At 45.5% G+C, this 11,742-nt stretch overlaps 3 non-coding genes across 3 annotated transcripts; all 3 read left to right on the top strand.

Moving 5' to 3' along the window:
- Positions 1-2,161: 2,161 nt before the first annotated feature.
- Positions 2,162-2,233, top strand: TRNAH-GUG (transfer RNA histidin (anticodon GUG)). Its single transcript has one exon. It is a non-coding gene; the product is annotated as a tRNA-His (tRNA).
- A 2,160-nt stretch (positions 2,234-4,393) lies between these two features.
- TRNAH-GUG (transfer RNA histidin (anticodon GUG)) lies at positions 4,394-4,465 on the top strand. The gene has a single exon. It is a non-coding gene; the product is annotated as a tRNA-His (tRNA).
- A 6,947-nt stretch (positions 4,466-11,412) lies between these two features.
- TRNAH-GUG (transfer RNA histidin (anticodon GUG)) lies at positions 11,413-11,484 on the top strand. Its single transcript has one exon. It is a non-coding gene; the product is annotated as a tRNA-His (tRNA).
- Positions 11,485-11,742: the final 258 nt, after the last annotated feature.

Here is an 11,742-nt window from a genome sequence, read left to right on the forward strand (position 1 = left end):
AGCTTATGATAGAGGTGGAACGACACATTGTAGCAGCCCAAGTAGCTCGCCGTGATCGTATAGTGGTTAGTACTCTGCGTTGTGGCCGCAGCAACCTCGGTTCGAATCCGAGTCACAGCATTGCGGTGAGGCAATGTCACGGCAGTTGGGCAGATATTTTAGAATTTCCATTAATACATTGGCAATCTCTGTGGAGGACTGAAACAATTCGATATGTCCTGTTACTGTTATGAACCTTTTGTTTCTTTAATGCTCTTTGCACACTTTTTCATCGGGTGACTGTAATGTATTTCAACCAAATCTAATTAAGAGCGCATTATGTGGTGACATTTGCAGTACATGAAACATTATAACACTGCCATTTACGTCAATAACCACTAGCTTGATTAAGACATATGTATTGCAGCGACAGTATTTCCCAGTTACAAATGGGAATAAAAACAACATCCGCGAGGGATTGAACCAACGACATTTAACTGATGTTACCAATGGAGCGCGTTACAGAGAGCGCGAGGTCCCGCCTTTACAGTCACACGCTGATGATAATACAGATGTTTAAATAAACAGGCATATCTGTGGACTTGTGGTCTTTCTACATTGGGACTCGTAGTCTAGTCCTAGGCTATTGTAGGCACTGGCGTATCTTTTAGTGGAATGAGAGGCATTCTGTAGTCGCGTGAAAGGACCTTTCAAGTCAATCTGATCTGTATTGTCCTGTGAAAAAAAGCGTTCTTAGACACAGTGAGGAGTTTTTGGGGATAATGGGAAAATCATTTCCAACTAAATGACAGGAATTTCTTAGTCCAATCATGAGGTGTGCTAGGCTTTTTTATACTGTGGCGGAAAGAGAGAGAGTATAACAGTCATTATAAATAAAGGGCCAAGGAAGTGACAGTTTATGGAAGGAACAATTTGCACATAGTTTTAGAATGTGGTCAGGAGGAGGACAATGTGCTTACACATATGAAACATTAGAAGGTAGACATTATGGAAGCACATATATTTCTTTATTTTTATTGTATTTGGGGAGAGGGGGTTAATATAGCACGTCCAATGTGGAAAAGTGCTTTCCATAGCACCTTGCAGGTGGGCGACATCTAGAGCTGTGCAGTAGCCACCCATGCCCCAGACGTCAAAGAGAACAAGAAGTTACACATGTTGGAAGTGAGGGTGAGACATTGAGGAGATATGATCCCCGTATGAAGCCGAGAAAAGGAGGAGGCGTGAACGTGCATCCATGTATGCAGGCGAGAAGGGAAGGAGCATTGGTCATGCATCCCTGCATGAGGGTGAGACAGGGAGGAGATATGATCCCCGCATGAAGCCGAGAGAAGGAGGAGGCGTGAACGTGCATCCATGTATGCAGGCGAGAAGGGAAGGAGCATTGGTCATGCATCCCTGCATGAGGGTGAGACAGGGAGGAGATAAAATCCCTGTATGAAGCCGAGAGAACGAGGAGACATGAACGTGCATCCATGTATGCGGGCGAGAAGGGAAGGAGCATTGGTCATGCATCCCTGCATGAGGGTGAGACAGGGAGGAGATAAAATCCCTGTATGAAGCCAAGAGAATGAGGCGGCATGAACATGCATCCTTGTATGCAGGTGTGACATGGAGTCATCATGAACATGCATCCCTTTATAAGGACATAACATGGAGGACGCATGAACATGAATGCCTGAATTTTATGGTGGTGGCCTTCGGGTGATTTGGCACGTGCAATTGGTGAAGAGCACTTCTCCTGCGCAAAAAAATAAATTTACTATTAGCACCCCGGAGGGAGCCTCTGCACTTCTTATAGGGAGAAAACTCTGAAATGGAAGGGGACAGGGTCAATAACAGCTGTAAACTCTCACAAGACCATCACTGCTCTCACACTTTCCTGCTCTCAGGCTGGCGGGCCATTATCGGCCCTGGCTGCCGCACGATTGCCAGGTTTGTGTAACTATATTATTTCTAATTGGCTCCACTTTGATGACTTTCATTTGGATTCTGACTTGATTATTGAGATCTTAAATAAGTGACTGGGGATCAGGTGTCCACTTATTCTCCTGGATAACATCACAACCAACCTTTAATTCAAACATGAGTCATGACATCACAGATGGAGTACAGCTTATGATAGAGGTGGAACGACACATTGTAGCAGCCCAAGTAGCTCGCCGTGATCGTATAGTGGTTAGTACTCTGCGTTGTGGCCGCAGCAACCTCGGTTCGAATCCGAGTCACGGCATTGCGGTGAGGCAATGTCACGGCAGTTGGGCAGATATTTTACAATTTCCATTAATACATTGGCAATCTCTGTGGAGGACTGAAACAATTCGATATGTCCTGTTACTGTTATGAACCTTTTGTTTCTACAATGCTCTTTGCACACTTTTTCATCGGGTGACTGTAATGTATTTCAACCAAATCTAATTAAGAGCGCATTATGTGGTGACATTTGCAGTAGATGAAACATTATAACACTGCCATTTACGTCAATAACCACTAGCTTGATTAAGACATATGTATTGCAGCGACAGTATTTCCCAGTTACAAATGGGAATAAAAACAACATCCGCGAGGGATTGAACCAACGACATTTAACTGATGTTGCCAATGGAGCGCGTTACAGAGAGCGCGAGGTCCCGCCTTTACAGTCACACGCTGATGATAATACAGATGTTTAAATAAACAGGCATATCTGTGGACTTGTGGTCTTTCTACATTGGGACTCATAGTCTAGTCCTAGGCTATTGTAGGCACTGGCGTATCTTTTAGTGGAATGAGAGGCATTCTGTAGTCGCGTGAAAGGACCTTTCAAGTCAATCTGATCTGTATTGTCCTGTGAAAAAAAGCGTTCTTAGACACAGTGAGGAGTTTTTGGGGATAATGGGAAAATCATTTCCAACTAAATGACAGGAATTTCTTAGTCCAATCATGAGGTGTGCTAGGCTTTTTTATACTGTGGCGGAAAGAGAGAGAGTATAACAGTCATTATAAATAAAGGGCCAAGGAAGTGACAGTTTATGGAAGGAACAATTTGCACATAGTTTTAGAATGTGGTCAGGAGGAGGACAATGTGCTTACACATATGAAACATTAGAAGGTAGACATTATGGAAGCACATATATTTCTTTATTTTTATTGTATTTGGGGAGAGGGGGTTAATATAGCACGTCCAATGTGGAAAAGTGCTTTCCATAGCACCTTGCAGGTGGGCGACATCTAGAGCTGTGCAGTAGCCACCCATGCCCCAGACGTCAAAGAGAACAAGAAGTTACACATGTTGGAAGTGAGGGTGAGACATTGAGGAGATATGATCCCCGTATGAAGCCGAGAAAAGGAGGAGGCGTGAACGTGCATCCATGTATGCAGGCGAGAAGGGAAGGAGCATTGGTCATGCATCCCTGCATGAGGGTGAGACAGGGAGGAGATATGATCCCCGTATGAAGCCGAGAGAAGGAGGAGGCGTGAACGTGCATCCATGTATGCAGGCGAGAAGGGAAGGAGCATTGGTCATGCATCCCTGCATGAGGGTGAGACAGGGAGGAGATATGATCCCCGTATGAAGCCGAGAGAAGGAGGAGGCGTGAACGTGCATCCATGTATGCGGGCGAGACGGGAAGGAGCATTGATCATGCATCCCTTCCTGAGGGTGAGACAGGGAGGAGATAAAATCCCTGTATGAAGCCGAGAGAACGAGGAGACATGAACGTGCATCCATGTATGCGGGAGAGAAGGGAAGGAGCATTGGTCATGCATCCCTGCATGAGGGTGAGACAGGGAGGAGATAAAATCCCTGTATGAAGCCAAGAGAATGAGGCGGCATGAACATGCATCCTTGTATGCAGGTGTGACATGGAGTCATCATGAACATGCATCCCTTTATAAGGACATAACATGGAGGACGCATGAACATGAATGCCTGAATTTTATGGTGGTGGCCTTCGGGTGATTTGGCACGTGCAATTGGTGAAGAGCACTTCTCCTGCGCAAAAAAATAAATTTACTATTAGCACCCCGGAGGGAGCCTCTGCACTTCTTATAGGGAGAAAACTCTGCAATGGAAGGGGACAGGGTCAATAACAGCTGTAAACTCTCACAAGACCATCACTGCTCTCACACTTTCCTGCTCTCAGGCTGGCGGGCCATTATCGGCCCTGGCTGCCGCACCATTGCCAGGTTTGTGTAACTATATTATTTCTAATTGGCTCCACTTTGATGACTTTCATTTGGATTCTGACTTGATTATTGAGATCTTAAATAAGTGACTGGGGATCAGGTGTCCACTTATTCTCATGGATAACATCACAACCAACCTTTAATTCAAACATGAGTCATGACATCACAGATGGAGTACAGCTTATGATAGAGGTGGAACGACACATTGTAGCAGCCCAAGTATCTCGCCGTGATCGTATAGTGGTTAGTACTCTGCGTTGTGGCCGCAGCAACCTCGGTTCGAATCCGAGTCACGGCATTGCGGTGAGGCAATGTCACGGCAGTTGGGCAGATATTTTAGAATTTCCATTAATACATTGGCAATCTCTGTGGAGGACTGAAACAATTCGATATGTCCTGTTACTTTTATGAACCTTTTGTTTCTTTAATGCTCTTTGCACACTTTTTCATCGGGTGACTGTAATGTATTTCAACCAAATCTAATTAAGAGCGCATTATGTGGTGACATTTGCAGTACATGAAACATTATAACACTGCCATTTACGTCAATAACCACTAGCTTGATTAAGACATATGTATTGCAGCGACAGTATTTCCCAGTTACAAATGGGAATAAAAACAACATCCGCGAGGGATTGAACCAACGACATTTAACTGATGTTGCCAATGGAGCGCGTTACAGAGAGCGCGAGGTCCCGCCTTTACAGTCACACGCTGATGATAATACAGATGTTTAAATAAACAGGCATATCTGTGGACTTGTGGTCTTTCTACATTGGGACTCATAGTCTAGTCCTAGGCTATTGTAGGCACTGGCGTATCTTTTAGTGGAATGAGAGGCATTCTGTAGTCGCGTGAAAGGACCTTTCAAGTCAATCTGATCTGTATTGTCCTGTGAAAAAAAGCGTTCTTAGACACAGTGAGGAGTTTTTGGGGATAATGGGAAAATCATTTCCAACTAAATGACAGGAATTTCTTAGTCCAATCATGAGGTGTGCTAGGCTTTTTTATACTGTGGCGGAAAGAGAGAGAGTATAACAGTCATTATAAATAAAGGGCCAAGGAAGTGACAGTTTATGGAAGGAACAATTTGCACATAGTTTTAGAATGTGGTCAGGAGGAGGACAATGTGCTTACACATATGAAACATTAGAAGGTAGACATTATGGAAGCACATATATTTCTTTATTTTTATTGTATTTGGGGAGAGGGGGTTAATATAGCACGTCCAATGTGGAAAAGTGCTTTCCATAGCACCTTGCAGGTGGGCGACATCTAGAGCTGTGCAGTAGCCACCCATGCCCCAGACGTCAAAGAGAACAAGAAGTTACACATGTTGGAAGTGAGGGTGAGACATTGAGGAGATATGATCCCCGTATGAAGCCGAGAGAAGGAGGAGGCATGAACGTGCATCCATGTATGCAGGCAAGAAGGGAAGGAGCATTGGTCATGCATCCCTGCATGAGGGTGAGACAGGGAGGAGATATGATCCCCGTATGAAGCCGAGAGAAGGAGGAGGCGTGAACGTGCATCCATGTATGCAGGCGAGAAGGGAAGGAGCATTGGTCATGCATCCCTGCATGAGGGTGAGACAGGGAGGAGATATGATCCCCGTATGAAGCCGAGAGAAGAAGGAGGCGTGAACGTGCATCCATGTATGCGGGCGAGAAGGGAAGGAGCATTGGTCATGCATCCCTGCATGAGGGTGAGACAGGGAGGAGATAAAATCCCTGTATGAAGCCAAGAGAACGAGGCGGCATGAACATGCATCCTTGTATGCAGGTGTGACATGGAGTCATCATGAACATGCATCCCTTTATAAGGACATAACATGGAGGACGCATGAACATGAATGCCTGAATTTTATGGTGGTGGCCTTCGGGTGATTTGGCACGTGCAATTGGTGAAGAGCACTTCTCCTGCGCAAAAAAATAAATGTACTATTAGCACCCCGGAGGGAGCCTCTGCACTTCTTATAGGGAGAAAACTCTGCAATGGAAGGGGACAGGGTCAATAACAGCTGTAAACTCTCACAAGACCATCACTGCTCTCACACTTTCCTGCTCTCAGGCTGGCGGGCCATTATCGGCCCTGGCTGCCGCACGATTGCCAGGTTTGTGTAACTGTATTATTTCTAATTGGCTCCACTTTGATGACTTTCATTTGGATTCTGACTTGATTATTGAGATCTTAAATAAGTGACTGGGGATCAGGTGTCCACTTATTCTCATTTATAACATCACAACCAACCTTTAATTCAAACATGAGTCATGACATCACAGATGGAGTACAGCTTATGATAGAGGTGGAACGTCACATTGTAGCAGCCCAAGTAGCTCGCCGTGATCGTATAGTGGTTAGTACTCTGCGTTGTGGCGGCAGCAACCTCGGTTCGAATCCGAGTCACGACATTGCGGTGAGGCAATGTCACCGCAGTTGGGCAGATATTTTAGAATTTCCATTAATACATTGGCAATCTCTGTGGAGGACTGAAACAATTCGATATGTCCTGTTACTGTTATGAACCTTTTGTTTCTTTAATGCTCTTTGCACACTTTTTCATCGGGTGACTGTAATGTATTTCAACCAAATCTAATTAAGAGCGCATTATGTGGTGACATTTGCAGTACATGAAACATTATAACACTGCCAATTACGTCAATAACCACTAGCTTGATTAAGACATATGTATTGCAGCGACAGTATTTCCCAGTTACAAATGGGAATAAAAACAACATCCGCGAGGGATTGAACCAACGACATTTAACTGATGTTGCCAATGGAGCGCGTTACAGAGAGCGCGAGGTCCCGCCTTTACAGTCACACGCTGATGATAATACAGATGTTTAAATAAACAGGCATGTCTGTGGACTTGTGGTCTTTCTACATTGGGACTCATAGTCTAGTCCTAGGCTATTGTAGGCACTGGCGTATCTTTTAGTGGAATGAGAGGCATTCTGTAGTCGCCTGAAAGGACCTTTCAAGTCAATCTGATCTGTATTGTCCTGTGAAAAAAAGCGTTCTTAGACACAGTGAGGCGTTTTTGGGGATAATGGGAAAATCATTTCCAACTAAATGACAGGAATTTCTTAGTCCAATCATGAGGTGTGCTAGGCTTTTTTATACTGTGGCGGAAAGAGAGAGAGTATAACAGTCATTATAAATAAAGGGCCAAGGAAGTGACAGTTTATGGAAGGAACAATTTGCACATAGTTTTAGAATGTGGTCAGGAGGAGGACAATGTGCTTACACATATGAAACATTAGAAGGTAGACATTATGGAAGCACATATATTTCTTTATTTTTATTGTATTTGGGGAGAGGGGGTTAATATAGCACGTCCAATGTGGAAAAGTGTTTTCCATAGCACCTTGCAAGTGGGCGACATCTAGAGTTGTACAGTAGCCACCCATGCCCCAGACGTCAAAGAGAACAAGAAGTTACACATGTTGGAAGTGAGGGTGAGACATTGAGGAGATATGATCCCCGTATGAAGCCGAGAGAAGGAGGAGGCGTGAACGTGCATCCATGTATGCAGGCGAGAAGGGAAGGAGCATTGGTCATGCATCCCTGCATGAGGGTGAGACAGGGAGGAGATATGATCCCCGTATGAAGCCGAGAGAAGGAGGACGCGTGAACATGCATCCATGTATGCGGGCGAGACAGGAAGGAGCATTGGTCATGCATCCCTGCATGAGGGTGAGACAGGGAGGAGATATGATCCCCGTATGAAGCCGAGAGAAGGAGGAGGCGTGAACGTGCATCCATGTATGCAGGCGAGAAGGGAAGGAGCATTGGTCATGCATCCCTGCATGAGGGTGAGACAGGGAGGAGATATGATCCCCGTATGAAGCCGAGAGAAGGAGGAGGCGTGAACGTGCATCCATGTATGCGGGCGAGACAGGAAGGAGCATTGGTCATGCATCCCTGCATGAGGGTGAGACAGGGAGGAGATATGATCCCCGTATGAAGCCGAGAGAAGGAGGAGGCATGAACGTGCATCCATGTATGCGGGCGAGACGGGAAGGAGCATTGGTCATGCATCCCTTCCTGAGGGTGAGACAGGGAGGAGATAAAATCCCCGTATGAAGCCGAGAGAACGAGGAGACATGAACGTGCATCCATGTATGCGGGCGAGAAGGGAAGGAGCATTGGTCATGCATCCCTGCATGAGGGTGAGACAGGGAGGAGATAAAATCCCTGTATGAAGCCAAGAGAACGAGGCGGCATGAACATGCATCCTTGTATGCAGGTGTGACATGGAGTCATCATGAACATGCATCCCTTTATAAGGACAAAACATGGAGGACGCATGAACATGAATGCCTGAATTTTATGGTGGTGGCCTTCGGGTGATTTGGCACGTGCAATTGGTGAAGAGCACTTCTCCTGCGCAAAAAAATAAAAGTACTATTAGCACCCCGGAGGGAGCCTCTGCACTTCTTATAGGGAGAAAACTCTGCAATGAAAGGGGACAGGGTCAATAACAGCTGTAAACTCTCACAAGACCATCACTGCTCTCACACTTTCCTGCTCTCAGGCTGGCGGGCCATTATCGGCCCTGGCTGCCGCACCATTGCCAGGTTTGTGTAACTATATTATTTCTAATTGGCTCCACTTTGATGACTTTCATTTGGATTCTGACTTGATTATTGAGATCTTAAATAAGTGACTGGGGATCAGGTGTCCACTTATTCTCATGGATAACATCACAACCAACCTTTAATTCAAACATGAGTCATGACATCACAGATGGAGTACAGCTTATGATAGAGGTGCAAGTCACATTGTAGCAGCCCAAGTAGCTTGTGGCCGCAGCAACCTCGGTTCGAATCCGAGTCACGGCATTGCGGTGAGGCAATGTCACGGCAGTTGGGCAGATATTTTAGAATTTCCATTAATACATTGGCAATCTCTGTGGAGGACTGAAACAATTCGATATGTCGTGTTACTGTTATGAACCTTTTGTTTCTTTAATGCTCTTTGCACACTTTTTCATCGGGTGACTGTAATGTATTTCAACCAAATCTAATTAAGAGCGCATTATGTGGTGACATTTGCAGTACATGAAACATTATAACACTGCCATTTACGTCAATAACCACTAGCTTGATTAAGACATATGTATTGCAGCGACAGTATTTCCCAGTTACAAATGGGAATAAAAACAACATCCGCGAGGGATTGAACCAACGACATTTAACTGATGTTGCCAATGGAGCGCGTTACAGAGAGCGCGAGGTCCCGCCTTTACAGTCACACGCTGATGATAATACAGATGTTTAAATAAACAGGCATATCTGTGGACTTGTGGTCTTTCTACATTGGGAGTCATAGTCTAGTCCTAGGCTATTGTAGGCACTGGCGTATCTTTTAGTGGAATGAGAGGCATTCTGTAGTCGCGTGAAAGGACCTTTCAAGTCAATCTGATCTGTATTGTCCTGTGAAAAAAAGCGTTCTTAGACACAGTGAGGAGTTTTTGGGGATAATGGGAAAATCATTTCCAACTAAATGACAGGAATTTCTTAGTCCAATCATGAGGTGTGCTAGGCTTTTTTATACTATGGCGGAAAGAGAGAGAGTATAACAGTCATTATAAGTAAAGGGCCAAGGAAGTGACAGTTTATGGAAGGAACAATTTGCACATAGTTTTAGAATGTGGTCAGGAGGAGGACAATGTGCTTACACATATGAAACATTAGAAGGTAGACATTATGGAAGCACATATATTTCTTTATTTTTATTGTATTTGGGGAGAGGGGGTTAATATAGCACGTCCAATGTGGAAAAGTGATTTCCATAGCACCTTGCAGGTGGGCGACATCTAGAGCTGTGCAGTAGCCACCCATGCCCCAGACGTCAAAGAGAACAAGAAGTTACACATGTTGGAAGTGAGGGTGAGACATTGAGGAGATATGATCCCCGTATGAAGCCGAGAGAAGGAGGAGGCGTGAACGTGCATCCATGTATGCAGGCGAGAAGGGAAGGAGCATTGGTCATGCATCCCTGCATGAGGGTGAGACAGGGAGGAGATATGATCCCCGTATGAAGCCGAGAGAAGGAGGACGCGTGAACGTGCATCCATGTATGCGGGCGAGACAGGAAGGAGCATTGGTCATGCATCCCTGCATGAGGGTGAGACAGGGAGGAGATATGATCCCCGTATGAAGCCGAGAGAAGGAGGAGGCGTGAACATGCATCCATGTATGCAGGCGAGAAGGGAAGGAGCATTGGTCATACATCCCTGCATGAGGGTGAGACAGGGAGGAGATATGATCCCCGTATGAAGCCGAGAGAAGGAGGAGGCGTGAACGTGCATCCATGTATGCGGGCGAGACAGGAAGGAGCATTGGTCATGCATCCCTGCATGAGGGTGAGACAGGGAGGAGATATGATCCCCGTATGAAGCTGAGAGAAGGAGGAGGCGTGAACGTGCATCCATGTATGCGGGCGAGACGGGAAGGAGCATTGGTCATGCATCCCTTCCTGAGGGTGAGACAGGGAGGAGATAAAATCCCTGTATGAAGCCGAGAGAACGAGGAGACATGAACGTGCATCCATGTATGCGGGCGAGAAGGGAAGGAGCATTGGTCATGCATCCCTGCATGAGGGTGAGACAGGGAGGAGATAAAATCCCTGTATGAAGCCAAGAGAACGAGGCGGCTTGAACATGCATCCTTGTATGCAGGTGTGACATGGAGTCATCATGAACATGCATCCCTTTATAAGGACATAACATGGAGGACGCATGAACATGAATGCCTGAATTTTATGGTGGTGGCCTTCGGGTGATTTGGCACGTGCAATTGGTGAAGAGCACTTCTCCTGCGCAAAAAAATAAATGTACTATTAGCACCCCGGAGGGAGCCTCTGCACTTCTTATAGGGAGAAAACTCTGAAATGGAAGGGGACAGGGTCAATAACAGCTGTAAACTCTCACAAGACCATCACTGCTCTCACACTTTCCTGCTCTCAGGCTGGCGGGCCATTATCGGCCCTGGCTGCCGCACCATTGCCAGGTTTGTGTAACTATATTATTTCTAATTGGCTCCACTTTGATGACTTTCATTTGGATTCTGACTTGATTATTGAGATCTTAAATAAGTGACTGGGGATCAGGTGTCCACTTATTCTCATGGATAACATCACAACCAACCTTTAATTCAAACATGAGTCATGACATCACAGATGGAGTACAGCTTATGATAGAGGTGGAACGTCACATTGTAGCAGCCCAAGTAGCTCGCCGTGATCGTATAGTGGTTAGTACTCTGCGTTGTGGCCGCAGCAACCTTGGTTCGAATCCGAGTCACGGCATTGCGGTGAGGCAATGTCACGGCAGTTGGGCAGATATTTTAGAATTTCCATTAATACATTGGCAATCTCTGTGGAGGACTGAAACAATTCGATATGTCCTGTTACTGTTATGAACCTTTTGTTTCTTTAATGCTCTTTGCACACTTTTTCATCGGGTGACTGTAATGTATTTCAACCAAATCTAATTAAGAGCGCATTATGTGGTGCCATTTGCAGTACATGAAACATTATAACACTGCCATTTACGTCAATAACCAC

The sequence above is a fragment of the Ambystoma mexicanum genome (genome assembly GCF_040938575.1).
Source record: "Ambystoma mexicanum isolate Mex_15411 chromosome 12 unlocalized genomic scaffold, UKY_AmexF1_1 Mex_chr12_unloc.1, whole genome shotgun sequence".
In the NCBI taxonomy this organism is placed as follows: domain Eukaryota; kingdom Metazoa; phylum Chordata; class Amphibia; order Caudata; family Ambystomatidae; genus Ambystoma; species Ambystoma mexicanum.